We start from the raw sequence: 24,841 nt of genomic DNA, 5'->3' as shown, positions 1-24,841 counted from the left end.
CGCAAACACGAGGAGAATATACAAACTCCTCACAGATAAGGCCCTAATCCTTTGCTAATGAAGTTGATACTGATTTAGTTACAATGGAGGAGTTATAACAGTATGTACCAAAATCCAGACCCTGGACATTTGCAAACTCTACTGGATGCAACTGGCAAATCACTTTCGCACTAGTATATCTAAATGATCTTCCCAATGCATTTTAAGATACACCCCAGTTCTACACCCTCTGCAAGCTGCAAGTGTACATGTGTTACCGTCACATCAAAGTGCAGCCTTCTATCCACTTTAAAACCATCACTCCCATTAAATGTAACTTCAGTTTTTCTTATGCTTGGTTTAGACAAAGTAGAAATTCTCCGCCATGGTGCAACATGCTACCCCCAAAATGTGAAGGTCGAGGCCTGATCTCTACCAGTTCACAGCTGGTACAATTTTTTTTAGTAACCGCAGTCTACAAAATGAAATCTTATTTCTACACTGCTCCTCAAAACTGGGCACCCAAGAAGTCTTGAACACCCTTATTGTAGACTGTCAAGCTAGACATGAGAATCGGGCTCACCTGCAGGTATTGTCGCAGCTAGTCCCAGGAGGCGTGGAGTCTAACGTGCCCCAGGTCTTCGCCAGGGACCCCCGCAAGGAAATTTGGGCTTCCCGGCAGAGACACGCAGGTTGCGGCCCTCCTGGGCAGCCACCCGCGAGATGAGAGAGAGGTCAGACAAAAGAGCCGTGCAGGAATACAGAACCAAGGGAGCAGGCAAAATCAGAGTCAGGAATGCAGGAGTCAAGCCGGGAGATCCAATATGAGCCAAAAGGGTATTCCAGAAACAGGGTCAACAATCCGGGTCACGAGCCAAAAGTAGTCAGGATCCTAGGAAGTACAGAAGCTAGAGACAAGATGGACCTTAATACTCTGGCCCAGAATGGTGCCAGCGCATTCCTTAAATAAGTGTGAGAGAGCTGTCATTGGTGGCGGTCAGCGGAGGCCTGGAAGATGCGTCCCGTTGCCTAGACAACGGGACGTGACTACTTAGAAGGGAAATGCGCCTGACATAGACGACTCCTACTATTGGACGGTGCAAACTTCTACCCCCTCCACAAATGGAGATACAGATTTAGATGCGTTTCACCCCAAAAAATGATTTTACATTCTACCTTGACCTTAGCCAGAAATTAACAAAAAACAAACCTATGTAGACTAACTGGAATGTTCATTATACTAGCAGTTTTACCCCATGTAAGACTTCTGTGCACGACTTAAAGGTGATGTTTCCTTCAGGTCAGTCCTGGCCCTCCCATGTAACAATTCCGGAAGGCTCAGGGAGGGAACATAATTATCATCGGACTGTGGTGTTGGAGAAGGATATTCCTCGCATTTCTACTCCTGAAATGTCGCCCCTTTCATCCCTTATGCAAACTGCCATAAACATTTTCATAAGAACTGAATGCATTTTAAAAGAAAAAATACTGTCATGTCTAAGCATTATTGTATCTACAGACAGGGTAAATGTCAGCATATTTAATTCCCTTTATTCTGCTTTATTTACCATTTTTTTGGCCTTGTATAGAATTTGTTTATGTCATTGTCCCCTCAATGTACAGTGCTGTGTAATATGTCAGCACTTATAATAATAATAATTCTGTTAACCCCCCCCAAAGCTGGATGAGACAGCTGCCTCTTTAAAGATATATCCCCCTGGTCAGAATTCACGTTTCAGCGGTAGAACACACTACGGGGTGGGCGAGTTCAAACCACTTATGAACAACAGGTGTGCACTGAACGTGGTCCCTAATTGGATGGCTGCAGTACCGGTCCAATTAGGTGCACTATTCACCTGTACGTTCATGTCAAAAGCAGAATCAATCCCAGTTCCATTTCCCTAATGTAGACCTCTATCTTCTGCCCAGTGTGCGTTGCTTTTAATTATATTGTGCTAATCCTATAGAATTGCTGAATGGGGCAGGAAACGATAAACTGCAGAAGGGCGCGTAGTTGTCCAAAAATGGACAACCTCTTTAGGTCAATGAGAATATTGGACTTGAAGTAGAAATAATCTCAAGGGGCCTGATTCATTAGTGATCTTATCTTGTGCAAAAGTTAAGATGCTTATTTTTAAGAAGAAACGGGGAGATAAGAGTGAAGTTAAGATGGATTTTCATCTTAACTTAAATTCTTTACTTACGCAGTGGATTTTGCTTCTTATCTCCCTTTTCTGAGCATGCACAGAGTGGATTTGCTTAAGCTTAGCAAAAAACAGCAGATAAGATCACTAATGAATCCGGCCCAATGTCATTAATATGAAATACAAAATATAGATGAATTCTGTTTTAGAGGGTGAGAGTTATCCTGACTCTTGTTAGGTTCATGATAAAACAGTGCTGCGAATTAGTATTACATATTTCATTCCTATGAAGTGCTCTCGAGACCACCTGTTTCCCACTTATTCCGCAGCAGGCTGGATGCGTTGTCCTACGTGTGAAAATCCGTGTAACGATCAGTTCCCCAGAAGGACGTTTCATAATTGACCTAGACAGCATACTAATGATCGTTTCCCTTTGTCTCCAGAGTCATAAATAAATCAATTCTTAAATATTTCATGAACCCTGTCTGACATGTTGCGATGGTACAGCTGGAATAATGTAGAATAGGGACACCGTCTCCCAGTGATAAAGTCAGTGATGAAATGTATGCAGCCCTTTGTGTAGCTTCAGCAACACTATATCTCTCGTCATAACTGGAAACAGACATGGTAGCAATAAATGTACACTGGACACAAGGGAAATAAGAATTATAGTAGCCGTATGTCCATTTGGGGAACATTTGCCACAGCAGCGTGAGAAGGCCGAGAACAAACTTGACAAGGAGGAATCAGCATCAAAAATTCATGTGGTGTCAGTCTCTCCCCGCCAGACAAATTTTTGTGCCAAGCAAAACCACATCAATGTTAGGGATGCTCTTTGCTCTGACACTAGAAAACATCTGGTTTAATATTTAATTTTTCTGCCAGACAAGTGTTTTTATTCATAAAACATGTGGATGGGGATGATCTGGGGGACAGCTAGAGAACTGGGTGGTCACTAATCTCCATCTCTTGGACATTTGAAACCCAAAATGGAAAAGTCATAGTGTAAAATTAAAGGACAAGTGTAGGTGTGGCCCATAGCAACCAATCAGATTCTAGCTATCGTTTATTTAGTACATTTTAGAAAATGACAGCAACCAATCAGATTCTAGCTATGGGCAACACCTCCACTTTTCCTTTTTGATAAATCTACCCCTAAGGAGTAAGTGTAAGACAATATACTTGGTTTCCATGTATGAATGTATTAAGAAACTGATTAACTGCAGAGGTTCAAAGAGATTACTTTGTCTAATAATGGAGTCCTCCACTTTGGTGCAGCCAGTGCTTGCACAAAAACATTAACCCCCCCCCCCCCCTCTCAAAACAGCCCCGAACACAAACATCACAGCTCTTTGGATCATAAATGTTTCATCCATGCTACACAGTTTGAGGCGGAGGAATGAACATATTTTAGTAGACAATCGGCCTAACTACCTGCCCAACATTGTATCACAAAGAGAGATATATGGAAAATCATAGGCAAAATTCACACACACACCGACATGTTCAACATTGAGGATGGGCCCAGGGTTGGTGTAAAAGATAACAGGATATGTGAGGAAATCATTAGAGGTATGAAATTTCGAGATCTACACAATAAGATCAAGGTGGGGGCACACCCAGAGGTGTGAGATTGAGGGCTGCAGGTGAGGCAGTGTCTGATCATGTTACCCATGGTTCCGTGTTTGCGTGGATTTCCTCCGGGTGCTCCCGTTTCCTCCCACACTCCAAAAACATACTAGTAGGTTAATTGGCTGCTAACATATTGACCTTAGTTTCTGTCTCCAATGGGGCAGGAACTAATATCAGTGAGTTCTCTGTTCAGCGCTGCGGAATTAGTGGCGATATATAAATAAATGGTGATGATAATACATATGTGGGTGCGACCTGGATTTGGTGATATAACATCCGCTAATAAAAGAAGAAAGATGATTATAAGATGTGATGATTATAAGCTGTGGGACCTTTTATGTCCTGGCGACAGGGAGAGGGTGTTCGAGTTAGTGAATATAGCTAGAAAAAAGGTTAATGAGTAGAGGGGAGAGTCGTACAAATAACATATTCATTATTGGTATATTTTAATAAATATTTTAATAAATGTACTATGGGAACACTTGCAGAAAGCATTACTAATGAACCACAAGTGCTGAAGATGACAACGAGACGAGATTTGAGACTCCGGAAAAGGTTTAGAACTCCGACACTGCGGCACGAAGCATAAAACATTCACTATAAAGGTAAGAGATGACATCAGAAGTCACTGTTTATACATATATCATTTATAGAACTTTATATATACAGTATGTTATCAGCACCTATGCGCTATACTAACGTATACTAAAAATATTTAGTATGCAAAAAGGATGTTCCTTTCAAATTCAATAAACTTGACATGCTGGGTATTTTAGTTCTCCATGGTACAGCAAAAAGGTTTGGCGTCTAACTTCCTGCGATGCATCGGCTCAGAGACTAAGGCATTCAGCGGTTGACACGTAGCAGCAACAAATCTTTTTTTTTAATCTTGAACACCCAATATTAAATGTTTTGGTTGGGGGTTATTTTTCAAGGATAATAGTAAAGATAAATTGAGCAATTGTCTTCTACCTGGAAATTAATCTGTACACAGTCCTTTTCTGGTCAATTAAAATAGGGTTTTTGTTTTGTTTTGTTTTGTTTTGTTTTGTTTTTTACTATTTTGTTTTTCTCAGTCAGAATATTTCCTGACGGCGCTTCTAGTAGTAGAACAAGAGGGAACCACATCCTCAGTTCCGTGTTTACATTTCTGTGGTTTTCAAAGGCTGACATACAGGAGCTGCCAAGGGGAACATGATTCAGAGAAATCTTAACAGCTTGTCATTTACATGTATACATTGTACTTATGTGGTTGAGAGTGATTAGGCGCTATCTTTCCTGTCAGATCTCGGAGACTAGAGACTAGAAATTGTGGGCACAGGTGCTGAAGACAATAACTGCTGAGTAGGCTATCAAAAGTCACTTTTTAGGAATGTATGAACATCACATTTAGTGATTTGCATGGCGCATTTTGTTTATTTTATTTTGTATATATTAACATAGCAAATATCATAACCCTACAACTGAAATTCAGAGGAAACATTATTATCAATATTAGTTACTATTATTATTATTATTATTATTATCTATGTATTAATAGCATAAGTACAACTTTCATGAGTGGCTTATTTCCATAATGCTGTTGTCTGAGCATCATATATCAAATTAAAGGTCTTGGTATGTAGATTTGCAGAATATTGGCATTGTAATCGCTTGCATCGTTTCAGAGTTATTTCACAAAACGTCTGCCCACCATTTACAACAATGCATTACCATTGTCCTCTGGAAAATGTGACAGTTAGCAATACACCTGTGCACTCGCTGGTTGCTCTGGAAACTGTAACAGTTAGTGAACTCTCCCTGTGCACCTGCTGGGTAACCTTGAGCATGTGACCTGCTGGGTGGTCTGGAGACTGTGAAAGCTATTTGTAGCCACATATATCAGCGTGTCTTGCGGGGACCATTCCCTGCAATGTAACTTCGATGGAAGAACTTATACATATATTGTAGTGTACACAGGAATTCTTTAGTTCCTATAATAAAGTGATTGATAATATAGTTATTTATTCATTAGACTCCGTTGTTAAAATTTCTACATGCAATGTAGTGTATAAACATATAATTGAATTCTGTTAACAAAAGTACTTAAGTCATTACATTTCCGTTTAATTTAAGGCGGTTACCGCCAGGTTTCTCTAGTTCTTCTTATTATTATTTATATGTACTTCTATAGTGACTTTTTTTCCGTAGAACTTAACAATCGGCAACAAACACAACAATAAAACAAGACTGGGTATTAACAAACAAAGAGGTTTGAGGGCCTAGCTCGCCAACTTACAAGTGTATGTAGATATACTGTATTTTGCCATTGTTAACACTTTTTCATGTAGTGATTGAATTACTGTAGTTAAAGTGGCTACTTACATTTTCCACCTTCACACAACTTAATTCCCTCCAACAACTTGAGCTAAGTGCAGTGTTTTTCAGCAAGGCTTTCGTGTCATCCAGGTAAAGCGCTTTGTTGTCATTGACCTTTGACACAACACAGAATTACTCTGAAGATCCAGTGCTTTTTAGTGCAGAGATCAAAACTGATCTCCATGACAGATGAAAAGGTCTTGGTGAAAATCATAGGAAAGTCAGAAAGATTCAAATAAAATATTTGGTAAAAAGGTGCAAATGCAAACAACTAACTATGTGGATTGACGGTGCAGTTCATTCTGACAATAATTCATTAGCTTTAAAGCAGCCTATCCTATGATCTTTTCTGTTTTTAAATTGCATAGCTTTATATAAATATGTGACAATTAGCAGAATTAGACACCAACACAGTGTAACCAAATATTGTGTGGACTGAACCAATATTTTGGAGAATGAGGCCTGTCAATTCACTATGAACCAAAGCTTCAAGGACAATAATAAATTCACTTCCATCCCCATTACATTTTTCATACCGCCACTTCTCATTTTCAAGTTCGACCGCTGAACATGATCAATTAGTAACCAAATCATAAAAGTGTATGGAAGACATATCTAAAATTTAAGATGAGTAGTTTTAGGATTGGTCCAATATTCAAGGACATTCTTGAATATTCAAGTTGTTTTAAAACTTTGCGGTTTAAGCAACTGATGTTTTTAACATGTATTAGCACTGGATAGAAAGCTATGTTTAAACCACTAACTTCTAACTTGGTCTGTTTGGGCAAAGTTGTGTTCCTGGCTTTTTCAAACACTGGGAATTTCGGAATGTTCAGACTGGTTCCCAAATTCGCCCACCTCATTTTGTGGAATGTACATATTTTACTGTCAACGTAACAGAGTTTGTTTTGTAACAACATAAAAACACAGTAAGAAAAAAAGAAAAAAAAAAAGAGTTTGGTTTTAGGGACAGACTGATAAAAAAAAAGAGCCTGCATAATGTCACGATCTGATTTATGTTATGAAAACGCTCAACTCCGTTCCTTAAATCCTCTGCCAGGCCGATCCAGTTCTGTTTGACTTCCCTTCCTGCCCTCATATTTGAACTGGACGTAATATCTAGTTAAATAAATAGATAGCTGAAGTGGAAGTTTTTTACAGGATGGGGAATTCAGGGAAATATTTTGTTGTTGGCTTTGCAAAGATGTTTTTGTGCAGAAGTCTAATCTGCTCTAGTGATGTTCACATATTTTTATTACGCGCTCGCAAAAACAGTCTAGAAATTGACTTAAAAAAGAAATCCACCTAAAATTGAAAATGTAATTTTCACAAGACATCAGTTGGTGATATCATGTATATAACATTGCCTTTCGTGTTGGCAACCTTTATCTGGAAGGACCCCCGAAGACTTCAACGTTCTAGCACTAAAATCCTCTTTCCTACTACTGATTTCCTTTTTCAACCAGGCAATGGTGTCATCCATGTGATTGGGAAGTTAAGAGGTGTAAGGTATGGACACCCGCTCAATTCTCAATTGTCAGGTGGAGAACACATGAAAAAAATCTGTACAAAATTGGCCCAATAAAATGTAACTTGCCACATCTAATCCAAAGACAACTAGATATGTCTTAATCGGGCAGAGACTAACTTAATCCCCAACATCACTAGATAATAAAACGGGTCCTGATTCATTAAGGATCTTAACTTAGGAAACTTCTTATTTCAGTCTCCTGGACAAAACCATGTTACAATGCAAGGGGTGCAAATTAGTATTCTGTTTTGCACATAAGTTAAATACTGACTGTTTTTTCATGTAGCACACAAATACTTGATAGCTTATTTGTACACTGAAATTTAAAGTTGATATTTGTGTGCTACATGAAAACAGTCAGTATTTAACTTATGTGCAAAACAGAATACTAATTTGAACCCCTTGCATTGTAACATGGTTTTGTCCAGGAGACTGAAATAAGAAGTTTCCTAAGTTAAGATCCTTAATGAATCAGGCCCACGGTTTCCAACCTGTCATGGGAAATCTTAGGAAGATCTTATCACTTTCAAAGAAAATGGGATTCATATCTAATTCCTGAACTCTTATAAAGAGAAATGTCTACTTGTCAGGAGTCACCTCGGACTAGAATAAAATTCCAAAAACAGAAGTTTTTGAAAAATCACAATGTATATTGATAAAGAGATTCCCAATGTTTGGTTCACCATTTGGGAACCAAATTCTAAAATTACATAGTGACAAAAACGGGGAGAATTGTGTATAGCTGCTGCGGAATTTAGAGGATTTATTCCATGACAGTCTTCCGTCAATGTAGGAATGTAAACCAGGTGAGGGAAAAGAGGGCACATTTACCAACTGGCACACCTGGGTTATTTTCAATGAAAAAATAAGAACTCATTGAGGACATTGAAAACTTAGAAACTTCAAAATTAGTGTGCCAGCAAAATTGAAAAATAAAACAAGAATGTAACCAAAATACATTTGAAAACAAAATTTGTAAGATTTATTCCTCTCTTATAACTTGAGATGTTCACTGACCCCTGTTTTGGTTTTGGATCTGGATTAACTTCGTGTTTTGGTTTTGGCAAAACCGCCCTTGAGTGTTTTGGTTTTGGATCCCTATTTTTTTCTAAAAACCCTATTTTATTTTCTAAAATCACATAATTTGCCTCTTTTTTTTTTGTTCCTACATTATTATTAACCTCAATAACATTAATTTCCAGTCATTTCCAGTCAATTTTTGTCAAGTAAGAAGAACACTGCTACCCCTCCTGTTTCTGTATGAACAATGGCACTGAGCAATGTCACTGGAGAATGGAGAGTGACAAGAACACTGCTACCCCTCCTGTTTCTGTGTGAGCTATGGCACTGGAGACTGGAGAGTAACAAGAACACTGCTAACCCTGTTTCTGTGTGAGCAATGGCGCTGAGCAATGTCACTGGAGAATGGAGAGTGACAAGAACACTGCTACCCCTGTTTCTGTGTGAGCAATGGCACTGGATCTCCTGGGGAGGGAGCTACTTATGGAATCCAAAACCCACGAGATCCGACAACGCAACGGGGATGTTTTGCGTCAATTCAGATCCGAGGACGCGCAAAAGTACCGAGCTGGCTCGCAAGCCTATTCGGATCCCCTAAGTTCGGCTGAGCTCGGTTTTCAGAAGCCCGAGCATTTCTACTTATAGCTCATCTCACTGCTTCCTGTTTTCCTTACGGCACTGTTATGGGGACTACCCAAGGCTGGTAGAGATTTCTTTAAAAAGTGCTGCATCCAATTCAAGTTGTGGCTACTTACCTTTGTCCCATAAATGAAGCACTATATATTGTAGTGCCCTTAATTAGGTCTCTTCTCTCTAGGAACAAGACTATTATCTGATCTTATTTTATTTAAGTCTTCTGGACGAATCCTTTATGGCTTCCCAGTTTGCTATACACTAAGCTGGAGAAATGCCTAGCTCAGTCTACGGGCAGAACAGTCTGTCATTCCCAGGAAAGTGAAGTTGCTTTTTAGGAGGCCAGAATGTAGAATTTAGTGGTCACTGTTTAGCTGTGATTCTGTAACCGTTATAGAAATGATTAACTAACATCTTAGTTTTCATCGATATTGGGTTATAAATTATTTCAACAACTAAACTGGCAAACCTAATGTCTTTGCGGGCTGAGTAGGTTGCAGTGAGTCAGAGGTATTCTTTGGCAAAACATCTAATAATTTGAATAGGTTTCCAAGTCACTAAACATAAGAACTTGGTAGTCTTAAAAAAAAAACGCTGCTTCAGTGTCAAAAATTGCAAATTCTGTACCAAACATTCCGAGAAAAAGTCATGTGGTGAATTTTTAGAAGTTAGACCCTTTTCTAGGAACTCTGACTCCTGGGACGTTTTTCTTTACTTAAACATCTTCAGCCCAAGGCTTGGTCCAAGGATCATAAAATTAGTCAAACAGTTTTTATGAGATAATTATTCTTTTCAAAACAGCAACGGTAATTACTGTGCCTGCAGGTCACTTGTAGACCTCTGATCTAGGACATAATCCTTGCTGGGCAAAAAAATAAATAAATACATGGTTAAACTTATCTACATAAAGGCCATTTCAATTTCCCGTTTTCATACATGATAATGCTGCATATGTAAAAATGTGATACAATTCCTCTACTTCACCCGCTATCTCAGCCCAAAAGGACTTTTCGCACTTGTTATTTCCCCATAGGAAATTTAGGGCAAACGTCAAGTTCTTCTTGCGCAATATTTTGATGTGAAAACGGATTATAATTATCGAATTTTCTCACCACATTTCGGGTGGTAAAAATATTCAGGGATAGTTAGAGTCAAGCATATAATGGGCAGCACGGTGGCTTAGTGGTTAGCACTTCTGCCTTACAGCACTGGGGTCACGAGTTCAATTCCCGACCATGGCCTTATCTGTGTGGAGTTTGTATGTTCTCCCCCCGTGTTTGCGTGCGTTTCCTCCGGGTGCTTCGGTTTCCTCCCACACTGCAAAAACATACTAGTAGGTTAATTGGCTGCTATCAAAATTGACCCTAGTCTCTCTCTCTCTCTCTCTCTCTCTCTCTCTCTCTCTCTCTCTCTGTCTGTGTGTATATTAGGGAATTTAGACTGTAAGCCCCAATGGGGAAGGGACTGATGTGAGTGAGTTCTCTGTACAGCGCTGCGGAACAAGTGTCGCTATATAAATAGATGATGATGATGATACACATTTTGTTCCTGCGCATGCATACAAGAAAATGTACGTATACTTCCATATGAAGATTTTGGCACATCTTACACTTACGACTCCCTAAGCTTGGAGAGGAGTAATGGGGAAAGGAAAGGGCAGGCCAAGGTGAGCTGAGTACAATAAGGGCGCAATCAGATGGACGCAGATACAACTCTTGGGAGGAATATCTTTTTTTTTTTGGTGCGACGACGCGCAATGATGGTGATGCTGACCTGTAGTAATATCTAGCTGACACTGATTGGTTGATTGTCTATTGGCGCAACACCTGCCCACGGATGACTTATTGGGCCTGATTCATTAAGGAAAGTAAGGCAAAAAAATGAGTAAATTTTCTCCTGGACAAAACCATGTTACAATGCAAGGGGTGAAAATGAGTTTATTATATTGCACATAAGGAAAATAATGGCTGTTTTTTCATCCAGAACACACATACTTGATAGCTTTATTATTAAACTGACATTTGAAGTCGATCTAGGACATGTCCTACCCCAATTATAAATCTGTCCCCACATTTTAAATGTATCTCCCCCTCCCAAGCAACATGGTTCTGCCCAGGTGAAAAGTTACTCATTTTTTTTTCTTTCCTTTCCTTAATGAATCAGGCCCATTGTCTTCAGCTTTTACCATGGGAATACATCAAGATTAAAACCTTAATCATTTTTTTTTTCATTCTGAAGAACAACTATTCTCCTATATGTTAAAATGAATTTCAGTTTATACCTCTCCGTGTCACAATTTTGAGCCCCCCCCCCCCCCAAATCCTTGCGCTCTAGGCCGCATCCTCGTCAGCCTATGGGATAATCAGACCCTAGTTGCTCGTCTCCTGATTAAGTATATTCTGAAGTGTTTCCCAAGACATAGCTGGGAGGAAGCTCAAAGGCCTCAGGGGTCTTCTTAGAAAGAGAATAAATAATTTTATTTCTGAGTCGTTGGCCCAGTCACACAAGGTTTCCGAAATCATCCACGCACCATGTAGTAGTAGACAGAAATTTACAATATATCTGCATAGGTTGCATAAGGGCAATAAAATAGACAGCTTTTGCATAAAACCTTTAGCATAACCCACATTAATGTTGTTTTCTGAGATTCCTGGAAAGAACTTAGAATGTCACTTTCAGGTTGCTGATTTAGCATTTGCTCAGGAAACAGAGAGTATTAAAAGCACATGGCAGGACAGCTGTGTAAGGGAGTCCCATCTGAGATTACCCAATCTATATATACAATGATAAATTAAAGGTCGGGTATAGAGTTGCAGAGCAAAAAGCCTTTTCTCAATATGTTTATCGATTAAATGTCCTACAGGCAGACAATTGCGCATAATATTATACCACATATTTATTGTAATAAATCATTAAACCACACTTTCGACTCACCAGAAGTTTTGTGTCATATATAGCACATTTTTAATTTTACTCTATTTAAGACGGAGATAAGGCTTAATAATCATTGCAGCAAATCCAAAAATAAAAGTGCAGTGGGGTCTTTAAGTCATTAAATGAAAATGTATGTAATGTATTGTGTGTTTGCAACCGAAATCTTGGCCACCATTGTCATACAGGCTTTCAGCTTGCATCTGAATCTAGCCCCTCCCCCTCATTTGCATAGAGTGCCGTAGGCATTAGGAAGGCGTTGCAATTGAGTGTGGAATATCACACTTTCTTGTGAGGAATGCAGAGTTCCCACATAGGTTTTTGTTCCACCAAACACACCACAGAGCAGAATGAATTGATCAATTTCCCAGGTCTTTTTATAGACTTTAAATTTTGCTACTTAAAAATTTTACAAATACAGCCAAAAATTGGACTCGACCGCAAAGCAAACCTTTGCGAAAAGGCAGACAAACATTTTCTTCAATCTATCTACAGTGGCTGCAGATACAAGTCCATTCCATAGTTCTGCTCTTATTGGAACTTTTTTTGCAGTTGGAGATTGAATATTGTTTCCTCCACCCAAAAAGGGGTGACAATGATTCCTCTGCAGGGATCTATATTGCCAGAACATTTTCTGTATGAGCCACTACTGCAATGATAGATAGCGATTATATCTGAAAACCCACCTCTTCAGGCAAGCTTAAATTATTCCTCAACCACCCTCTTAACCTCACTATGTTACACTATTACCACCTTTATACTCTGGCTGGACCGAAATCCAATATGTAGCACTTAACCTCGTGTATCCAACTCCCATTGTCCTATAGCAGGCTTGGCTAATCTGTGGCACTCAAGGTGTTGTGAAACTACAAGTCCCAGCATACCCTTCCAGCAATAAGCAATATATTGGCAAAGCATGCTGGGGGTTGTAGTTTCACAACACTGTATTGTTTATTACTGTGTTTGTCCCCAATTGGAAAGCGCTATGGAATGTGCTGGCACTTTATAAATAAATGTTGATGTTGACATCTATGCTAATTGTCACTTCTTGACACAAACCATGGCAGTAGTGGTTCCTGTGTATGTACAACAGCATAGGGCCACTTATGTTGCTACAATCAGTCTGTATAGAAGGTTTTACAAGAGTTGTGTAATTTACTTTTGCTACACTAGTTTCCAGGTTGAAACAGGTTAACAGAGGGCATCCTAATGAGGAGTTATGTCATCACAGCTACCTGGCAACAGGAAGCAGCTTTATTGTATCTTCTGTATCAGATTTTGTCTTCCGATTCATCTCTTAAACATCAGATTAACTTTTCAGAGAAGAAAGTTGTCTTTCCAGTGTGTTCAGTTCAAGAAAGAGCTAGTTTAAGGGCCCCTGGAGTGAATGGAGAAGAGTGGGTGGGCCTCTATTGCTCTGGATCTGTTATGGTTTTCTGATTAGCAGGTTGCATTTATCAGCCAATAATAAAAGGGAAAGGCAGTCTTCTTTTTGTTTATGTGGAGGAATCAGGGAAGAGGATCCTGGTCCCCTCATAAGTTGAATGGAAACATTGTGCGTTAGTAGAGACCATGTGACCCTGGAGACGGTATCTGCTACATAAGGTCATCACACTATATATTGCATAAATATATGTCAATATTGCTTAAATCACAATATGATATATTATATACAGCATATACTGTATACTGTGTTGTGATTTATGCAAACTTCCACAAAAAAAAAATACAAAATAGACCACTTATGTTGTTAACTTTAAATAAAGGGAAATAATTCAGATTAAATACACTGTATAATTGTCTTATTTTTATTTCAGTAAAACTCAAGCAACTCACAAGGCTTCTTCCTCAGCAGATACATGTGTACAGAGTTGAAATAAGGACACTTGCATCTGAAAATCAATTTTAGGTCAATAAGATTTACCTCTTTCACTGCGTGATCCTCTGTGCCAGTTTCTAAGGAGCAATTTAAGTGATAAATTCTTTAAAAGAAGCAGAGAAGCTGAGACGCAGCTAATCCTGGCAGCAAGCTGCCAGGCTGATAGGTTTTAAGAGTGATTGTATGCCAAACCTTTGACACAATAAGTACAATCCCAATGGCTATTGCCAATCATTAACTGCCTCCCAGTTGAGATTCATCCTTTCCCAATGTAATATCCTGAAGTCTTTCCAGAATACAGGAAACAACTATTACTTGGATTGAAGGAACTGTAAGACGTATTATAATCTATTCCTATGCTTCCGATGACACTTTACAGGATAATTATTTTTTTAATCCTAATACCTCTGCACACGTCAAACTATATTGTGAGTTATGTTGGTAAAGAAACCCCACCAAATACTGCAACAATCATTTAAAAGAATGGTTACAGTATATGACTATTTTCACAGTCATTAATTGCAGGCTTTGTAAGCTGATTGGTCAATACAGTGACAGCTCACAGCCAATCATCTTACAGTATTTTGTGGCTCTCTCACAAATAACTAAGTAGGGATTTTGGATAGTGATCTCACTTTCAGAAAGAAGAAACATATTGCTTTGAGATGCGTTAGTTTTACTTGTTGTTTCTAGTTTAAAGGAAAGATTTGCAGATGACTGCCAATCAGGGTCGGGCTGGCAAATTTTACCCCAGGGGGGTGGGGGGCGAAACTCAGGTCAGCAGCCTATTAGGGACATTTTAAAGGGAAAATAAATGCATGCCCCCCCCCCCCAGCCCAGCCAGCCCCCAGCTGACAATCAGCTTTATACTGAGAATTATCTAGAGATCCATACTTAATATAGTCTAGGTTGAGCTGTGATGCAAACAATCCAAAACAATTTATGGAACCATTCTGAAGATTAACCTATAGGATATGCGCCCAAAAATAGAGCAGATGAAAAAGAATGGTCAAAAATGTCCCACAGTTTTAAAAACTGAACTGAAAATCCCCCCCAATACCCAAACGGTACTCTTTGCTAGTTCTAGCCAAGGTCTGACCTGATAGGGTAAGTGCCAGACTTCCACTCACAATTAACCTTTTACGACTCAGCTGAATGCTGTATTTAGTTTTGCCTTAATACACACCAGGGGCTAGATTTACTAAACTGCGGGTTTGAAAAAGTAGAGATGTTGACTATAGCAACCAATCAGATTCAAGTTATCTTTTATCTAGTGCATTCTACAAAATGACAGCTAGAATCTGATTGGTTGCTATAGGCAACATCTCCACATTTTCAAACCCGCAGTTTAGTAGATATACCCCCAAGTCTCCTGACCAGTATGCAATTTCCCAAAAGACACAAAATAAAACCCCTCGTTTTGTAGTGAATATTTATTTGATATAAACCTCAAAAATCACCAACCGCCCTTTTATTCTATATAGGACCATTGCTTCTTTCAAATAGGTGAAAGGCTGTACGAATCACGGTCGGTTGGGGACAGGGCTCTGGCACACTTATCTTATTCTAATTTTTTTCCTTTCAAATTGTGGGATGTAGGATCTCATTTAACTTTTCTTCATTAAAAGAAATGCCTGTCTTAGGGTGGTGTCGCACGGGTGCTTCTCAAGCTAGTGCCCTTCAAGCTTCACGATGCCTGTGCCTATGACCACTGGAAGAGAGCAGCAATTTTACCGCTTATAATGAGCTCTTCAAACGCTCTGAGTGACTGCAACTGCCCAGTACTGTATTTTAGCTGAAGGGCGCAGTTGTCGATCTCTACGGACACTTGTCCAAAATTCTGCTATCAGTGTTTTGAAAACCGCTCGATTAAAGGGCTTGTGTGACATAATCTTCGCTTAACTCACAGTAATTAATTAGTTCAATTTCGTAATCATTGTTTATAAGACACTGCAGCATTATACAGGATACATAAATACAATTTGAATCATTTACACGCTGCACTTTAAATGCGAAGTGAAAAGCACTAGGATGATACCACAAATTGGTTCCTACTGAACTGATAAGTTGCATTTCTAGAAATATTGGTCCTGCCCAGACAATGGCTGTCCCTGCTGTCTGCAGATGATGGGTACTTTTTATTAAAATTCCTTAAAATACTAATATTTTTTTATAAATGCACTGAACATTTACAGGAAAATCGGTGGTAATCGTTTTCATGATTACCACCATTCCAATACCGAGGAGTCCTACACCTAAAATCTGGGTATCTGAAAAAACAATTATAATATAATATAGGCAGGCTTACCTGGAAACCGACTCTGTAGATCTCCGATCTTAGGCAGGATGCTGACCGCAAGTTATTCCGAATAGACAGGTGGCCGTCAGTAGAGTTTCACGTCATCGCGACCTCTAACAATTTTAATTTCAAGCGGCAATGTTAGGACCCCGCAGGTTAAGTGTTTAAACACTTAACCCGACATTGCCGCTTTAAATGAAAATTGATAGAGGTCACTATGACGTGAAAGTCGACTGACGAACACCAGTCTATTCGGAATTACTTGCGGTCAGCATCCTGCCTAAGATCGGAGATCTGCAGCGTTGGTTTGGAGGTAAGTTTGCTTATATTAAAATCGTTTTTTCAGACATTTGGAATTTAGGTGTAGGACTCCTCTGTGTCGGAATTTTAAGCACCGTTAAAGTATACCCAACCCGGGAAAATAAGGTCATAGTAGAACACAAATAAAGTATTTCTTCCCCAAATACCTTTATCAAAATTGCTGATACAGACCAAAAGCAAAAGCCTTGTCAAGAGATTAATTATATGTTGAACGTGCAAAGACAGAACATTTCTACCAGTGGAACCCTTGATTTTCGAGGCATGGTGCTTTAAAACTATATATTAATCCTAACGCACAATATTTATAACATACTTCCATCTTAGCATTCTGCACTCTCAAAGTAATAATTAAGCTGTGATAAATTGTACGAGGATTATATTAGAGGAATTGGCTTTTTAAATGCTTCTCTTATGTGAACTGTGTGGAGTTCTATAAAGTTTTATTCTGTCCTTAAATAACCTCAAAACGTCTGCAGCGTGCAGCAGATAATATTCCTATTTCCATCTTTGCAGCAAGCCAACCCCCCTTCTATTAATTTGACATTATAATGATTCCTGACAGGTGTTAGGCAAATTAATTTTGCATTTTATTTTATCTTTCTGATGAACAATTTTCAACAATACACAAGACGATTTTCAATATGGCAGGATCTGGAATACAGCAAGAAAAATAATCAGGCGGAGATGACAGTTAACATTTTAAGTGTCAAGCTGGTGTTTTTTCGCTATTTAATTAAGACTGAGCAGTCACCAAAATAAAATGTGTTGAGATGTCTGCTAATTCTTGCCAATGTTCAACGCTGACGGTTGATGGCAAAGAGCTAAAGTTAGAAGGATTTGAGTATTATATAAATCACTAATAATATTTTTGGATTTACTGATTCATTCGGATTGACTAAATGACAAGATTACCAACAGGGTCTCTTTATATATGTGTCACCATAAACTAACTTTGGGGAAAAAAAGGTGTCATCTTATACCACGTTCACACTGACCTAAAGACCCGGGATATTGCCGGGGTGAGCCCCAAAGACCCGGCTCGTGGCTGCATCTACCTGGGTCTGATGACCTGGGACTTTTGCAGGGTTATTCCCGAGTCCGTCCCGGGTAGCCGCCAGTCTAAAACCGCTTTGATACTGCCGCCCCGGCAATATTCCGAGTATATCAGGGGCAAAGGCAGGATTTGTAGAGGGGGTGCCATGCTGCCAGTGGGTGTGACCAGCATGCACGGGGGCATGGCTATAATTTTAGACGGTGCTTGGCTGCTCTCCAACTCTTCCTATCCCCATAATATATATGGGCAATGCTGCGTGCGCTACTGTTAGGTGCACGCAGCTCTCTCTTTTCAAGCAGAGCCGTGTGAAGGGGGGGGGGGGTCAGGGTCCAGCCACCTCAATTATACAGTGCCCCAGGCTTGGAGGGGGGTTTCCAGGCACTAGGACCCCCCTGTTTGCCTATGTATATGAACACGGGATATTGCCGGGGGACAGAGGCTCCCACAGAGAGAAGTTCCCAGCTAGACCCTCTTCATACTGAACACGGGTCTCCTCGGGTCTCCATGGCCACATCACAAGAGGAGCTCTGATGTGTTTTTGTTTTTTTTTCAACTACTTTATAATTGTGTTTGATGAGACCCGGGTTGAAAAACCCCATGGAGATGAAATCTAATTAGACTTACAGACATGGTACTTTGTTCATTAACATTAAGATTATATTATATCAAGTCGCAGCCATCTATCTGGATTTTCTTTATTCCATTTAGAAGACTGCAGGAAAGAAGATTCCCATTGCATTTATAAATCCCGCCCACTTCAATAGATAGTGGGCGGGATCTGGGCCTGCCCCAGTGGAGTAATGACGCAACTGCAGCACCACGCCCCCCCCCCACCCCTGCACTTGCCCTCCCCTCCTGGATCTCCAACAATTATGATTTTATCTTGTCTCTATACTCAGCCCTATGCAGCATCTTATATTTATTCTGTTTTTATTATTATTTAGCTCTTTTACTTGTCTCTTGCAGCACTCTCCTCCAACTGTCAGTCATGTCACCATGGCAACCAAGACCGAACTACAGAGTCCCACGGGGATCAATTCTATACAGTATCTGCACCTAAAACGATGATTAATGATGGCTTCACCCCCTTACAAGTCAGTGTAAAAAATAATATATGTTTTTATTTAAATGATGAACATTTGCAATTCATAAAATACCAGCCTTAATAAAAAAAAAAACTATATGCCCGTGCTGGTCTTATTTTCATAAAACAAGTTTAACATAGCAATCAGACAGGTAATTTATTTTCCTGTAATACAAACAAGGAATGGTATTTTCCCTGGCGCAAATGGTGTATATGTTGCAGAGGTAGGTAGGATGTTATTATAGAAAACAGAGATAATGTTAAGACAATATTTAATTAAACATCAATAAAAAACTATCTGACAACCTAAATTTCAGGTCCAGACTGCTTAATGAATGCTAATAGTTTATACTTCATGGTACAGATTCTAAGCTCCTGATACCATTGTACTAAATATGCTTTGGATCACTACTAATTTTTGCTAGTGTGTTTTCCTGCACCATGAATATTTTCCTGGTATGGAATATGTATTTTATGGTCCGGACCCGAAATTGAGATTGTCAGATTCTTTTATTGATGTAGAATGTGAATGATTGTTTGGTGTTCACCACCCACAAGGAGGTAAGGGAATGAGACACAAATGTAGTAGAAACAATGTAGTGTAGGAAGACCAGGTACAACATCAACCAATGAACCGAAGGTCAGGGCCACGAGCTGACAGGATGGTAGAAACACAACCTGGATGAGAAATGGGAGATCAATGCAACAATTCAGAGGAGCGCACAATAGCCACAATTACCTGTTGCACAGGCATAGGGAGGTGCAATGAGTAAACTTTTAATCCTGGCCGTCAACATACATGAACCCATACAGAATAAGACAAGGTTGGGGGCGCATGCCTAAGCCGAATGGGAGCACGTTGGGATCCAAAAGTTGAGTAACTTCGAACCTTAGTGCCTGTTTTGACCATGATTTCAACTCCTGTTCTGTTCTGTACCACTTTTGTCCATTTTTTCTTAAACCTGACCTCTTTCACCCTTCTATTAATTGCTTATCACCTTAATGGTTAGCTCATAACTAAGCGCACAAGACCTCGGAGCACCTGAGAACAGGTGAACTAGAGATGTTCACTGACCCCCGTGTTTTGGCTTTGATTGTGGATCCTGATTAACTTCATGTTTTGGTTTTGGCAAAACCGTCCTCGCATGTTTTGGTTTTGGTTTTGGATCCCTATTTTTTTTTTCTAAAATCCCTATTTTTTTTACTAAAATCACATATTTGGGCTGTTTTTTTGTTCCTACATTATTATTAACCTCAATAACATTAATTTCCAGTAATTTCCATTTTCCAGTCAATTTTTGTCAAGTGACAAGAACACTGCTACCCCTCCTGTTTCTGTATGAGCAATTGCACTGGAGACTGGAGAGTGACAAGAACACTGCTATCCCTGTTTCTGTGTGAGCAATGGCACTGAGCAATGGTACTGGAGACTGGAGAAGGACAAGAACACTTGTTTCTGTGTGAGCAATGGCGCTGGATCTCCTGGGGAGGGAGGTACTTATGGAATCCAAAACCCACGAGATCCGACAACGCAACAATGATGTTTGCCTCGATTCAGATCCAAGGACATACGAAAGTACTGAGCTGGCTCGCGAGCCTACTATGGTCCCCTAAGTTCGGGTCAGCTCGATTTTCTGAAAACGGAGCCCGAGCATCTCTATGGTGAACACATTCAGCTCTATTGGCAAAGGAGCTTCTAAAGGCTGGAGAGACAGAGCCCTTCCCAGCACATTGTGGACAGAGCTTTGTCTCTCTTGTACTGATTCTCTAATGCAAATCCCAGGTCTCCTTACTGGTGTGAAGCATCAGGAATCCACTCTTCTTTTAATTTATCCACAGTCAGGCCAATCCCACCTTTACAAATAACTCTGACTCGTGACTTCAATAACATCAATTTATTCAAGTCAAATCCTGAAAGACTTAAACCAGTGAAAAGCTTTACACAACAGAAACAGCTGGTTAAATAGTGAACAATACAACATTTTGTTTCATATACACGTAAGAATGAGCAAAACCTTGTTAAAAACAAATTGGATCTGTCCTTAAATTAAAAAATATATTTGGATCAGGAACAGGTTTGGGAAACATGTAGGCGACCCGGTGACTCAAATCTTTCATGGCAACAGACAGCTTATGTTGATCGGATCATAAAATGCAAGTTCTTGGAAAGTTTCCTGGTACTGTATAAACAAATGTGCACGTACCTTGAAATTCCCACAGGTCTTTACATTAGACTCAGGCTGACTGACAGCATCGAGCACTGGGGCTCATTATTTTAACCCAAGTAACCACAAAAGTGTAGATAAACTTTTAATAATATTGCAATAGGGAATAGACACAAATGTGCTCAGGAAATTATACATATAAACTAGAGAGCACAAAACAGTGAAGCAAACATTCCTTTTTTTGACTTGCTGCACGAGTTTTCCATAGGGCAGTGATGACACATTGACTGGAGACGGGAGTTTGTTATCTTAGGAGAATTATATGTACAATTGGAGCTACATTTTTTAATGCAAAATGGTTTGTGAAATGCAGCTCTAGAACAGAACATTTTTAGTGTTCAGGGCCAAACACATCTAATAATCTCACTGAAAGTAACATCCCGATTTCCACCAAGTACGGGTATGTATAGAAATAATTCCTGCCCTAAGGGGTCTATTTACTAAGCTGAGATGAGCCAAAAAGCTGGAGAAAACAGCTGTTATATATCCAGAGATCACCCATAGCAGCTCTTCTTTTAATTTATCCACAGGTTAAAACTTGAGAAATCAGAGAGTTCTCATGCAGTAATCTGTTTAACGGTGTGGCCCCCGTAGACCTCTTTGTGGACTGCAATGTGACCAGCCTTAGCTTATCTTTTCAGTAGACTCCTACGGACTCCAGCCAGTGTTGCCAAATCTGAAATTAAAAATAAGCAACTGGTAAGTGAAAAACAAGCCCAAACCAATCCTAAAAATCCCCAATAAAGCTCCCCCCCCCCCCCTGAAAAAAGGACCCTTGGGGACTATAAGGGCAGGGAAAGGGGTGTAGGGATGCAGGCTCCCTCATATACTCTCATATATCCACTCACCGTTTATAAAGCTGCTGGAGATGGGATGGTGATGAATGATGAGGCTGCTGTGGATCGCTCTCTCTGTCTGTCCGTCCGTCCGTGTTATCTCTGTCCGTCCATGTTATTCCTGCTGCTACCTGATTAACAGTGTGCCACTGTCAAATTTACCATGTGTTTATACTCCAAGTGTATGTGATTTATTCCACGTCCTCCTCTGACTCCGTCCACCCACCAACAAAGCGCCGCTTCATAGGAGGAAATCCCTGCACAACCCGCCCACAAAAAAAAATTAATGCGCCAATCACAAAATGGAAGCAGACAAAACAACAGCAAAACAAAACGATTATGCAGCCTGAGGACGTGGAGATCGTGTCCAAGCTTAAAAACAAGCTACCCAGGGCAGTGAAAAAACCCCCGCAAGAAAAAAAGACGCCCAATTCCACTTGTTATAAGTGGAATTGGCAACTAAGACTCCAACACTGATGGAGAAGCCTCTATGCCTCTGATGTCGGGTCCAATTCTTATGCGCATGCGCAATAGCCTGACAGCTGTCAGGTCCTCCAGTGTCAGTTTGTAGTTACTGTAAGAGGGGGATATTCCGCTTTCAGGGAGCCAAGCTCCAGGCGATTGGAGCTGAGTTCTCTTATACCAGGAGGGACCTCAAGGACCTAGGACACAATTTCTAAACTGTGTCATCATGCCACAGATGGTGAAGCCAACCACGTCTTGTACTGGCTCAGCATCAGGGAGAATGCCAGACTCTTCAGGAAGTGAGGGAGGTCACCCTTATTTCAGGGAGTCTCCCTGACATTCCGGGAGAGTAGGAAACTATGCGTTAAGGAAAAGCAGCTAATGAATCTCTAGAGACTGAAGTGTCTTTTACATTTCTGTCTCCATTACTGAAGTCATGTTGTCTTATCTGTCAGTCTTTGATTAAATCTTGGTCTCCATGAAAATGGCCACCTCCATAGGCATCAATACATGGACATAGGACACAATTTCTGAACTGTGTCATCATGCCACAGATGGCGAAGCCAACCACGTCTTGTACTGGCTCAGCATCAGGGAGAATGCCAGACTCTTCAGGGAGTAAGGGAGATCACCCCTATTTCAGGGAGTCTCCCTGACATTCAGGGAGAGTTGGCAAGTATGAGCATAATTTTAAGTGCAATTTACTAAGACGTGAGTGTCGGTGCCTTTTTTCCTCTGCACGTCCATCTTTAAGCTCCCTTAATGCAAGAAGTGTCCATTGAATGCATTAACAGCCAACTGTTAGATATTTCAAAAAAGTGTGAATGGATCTGTACTAGTACCTGCCCTGTGCTGGGTTTACACAACATCACGTTCATGAACCGATTGTCATCAATACTAATACACAGCATCACAATGGAGAGGTTAACTAAATGTAATATATTACACTATCTCAATGCATAGTAATACCATTTTTAAAGCCCTGCCAGGTGATTTAGGAAATCTATTTATAAATAGATTTGATCTGAAACAATTTCCATACATTCATAGTTCTTATTGTCTTTTCAGATAAGATTTTCTCCCCTGTGTGTGCTAAAAATCCCTTCGCCCATCTCCATCACCCCTCTTCCATACTGCAAATAGAAGTGTTTTGCTTTCATATCTGACATTTGGGTAGAGGTGAGAAGGTGGGAGGGAAAGCAGAAGAGGAGGGGGAGGAACCACCAAGGACCACTTATATCTGACGGCCGGGTGGGAGCAGGACCCCTAACTCCCACAAAAGTGAATTTTTGTAAAGACAGAACATAAACACAGATGGAATTTACACATAGACTTTCCAGCACACAACACTAATAACGCATCAGGAAAGTCGTCAGGTGTATACAAGGGCACAAACATGAAAATAGCCTACACATAAGTAAAATAAGGGAATTTGGAAATGCTGCCACATTATTAAGTTAAAAAACTAAGTTAGTTGATATAATAAGAGCAGCGAAGTCCATATAACACTTCTCTGTGTCCTCTCTATTTCGGAATCTACGCTAATATTTTAAGAAATTAATTTCTGAACTGTCGTACATATCTTTACCAATTCCTCGTTTTAGCAGAGTGTAAGCAAGAATCCGGGCTATATGCTGCACTAATTAAAATGTATGTGGTCAAGTGGGGTGGGGTGAATTTGGTGGGTAGCTGGATCGCAATGAGGCAGTCACAGTCCAAAGAATTTTAAAGGTCTCTGCAATAGTCCATAAACACTTTATTAAAACGTAAGCACTTAGAGGCAGGTTTAGCACATTTTCTGGGCACACTGGCTGCCAGCATAGAGCTCTGTACATGTACAAAAAAAAAGTTTTGGAAAGAGTTGCACAAGAAATTAAGGTTTAAACCACAATTGTCACCCAATTGGCCTGCTCTTGTTTTGCCTATGCTCTTTATTGCTCTGAAATGCAAAAATGGGAGCTTGTGTTGTGGGATGAGCCATTTAAATGGACTTCAAAGGGGTGAGTGTTTATGAGCATCAAATGGTGTTTGTTTAGGTGCCAGAGAGGCATATTCCATATGCAAAACAGTTTGATTGATTTATGGCCTTAAAGATAATGGAGAGGTTGTCTTTGTCTACTTTCAATGCCCTTTGCATCATCTAGGAGGTGCATTTAAATGAGAGAGCAAATATACGAGTGTAAAAACAAAAATAACATATGCAAAAAAGGAAATAAAATGTACAAATTTGACACATGAAATAAAGACAGCCCTGGTACCCTCTTACTCTCATCACTTACATAAGGCAGAAATCAGGTTCAAGAGAGCCGAATTTTATGAAAAAAAATTGGGTTAGCTGAAATCTATTAAGTGCGTGGTCCCAAAGTGAAGAGGGGCAAGATGGTGAAGTTATATTTTGCACCACCCACATTTCCTTCTGGGACCACAATCCCACAAATGGTTGTTCAAAG

At 39.9% G+C, this 24,841-nt stretch overlaps 1 protein-coding gene across 7 annotated transcripts in view; it reads left to right on the top strand.

Moving 5' to 3' along the window:
- Positions 1 to 24,841, top strand: part of BEGAIN (brain enriched guanylate kinase associated) — a 363,458-nt gene that overhangs the window by 54,126 nt on the left and 284,491 nt on the right. For 6 of the 7 annotated variants that reach the window (XM_075191895.1, XM_075191890.1, XM_075191894.1 and 3 more), the window contains exon 2: positions 18,748 to 18,875. The gene's annotated coding sequence lies outside the window, so the exon portion shown is untranslated. Of the gene's footprint in view, positions 1 to 4,243; positions 4,361 to 18,747; positions 18,876 to 24,841 lie in introns of all 7 variants that reach the window. The other variant, XM_075191891.1, reaches the window with a different exon arrangement.

Source organism: Mixophyes fleayi, chromosome 12, assembly GCF_038048845.1.
Source record: "Mixophyes fleayi isolate aMixFle1 chromosome 12, aMixFle1.hap1, whole genome shotgun sequence".
NCBI lineage: Eukaryota > Metazoa > Chordata > Amphibia > Anura > Limnodynastidae > Mixophyes > Mixophyes fleayi.
This window is presented reverse-complemented; position numbering and strand designations above follow the sequence as displayed.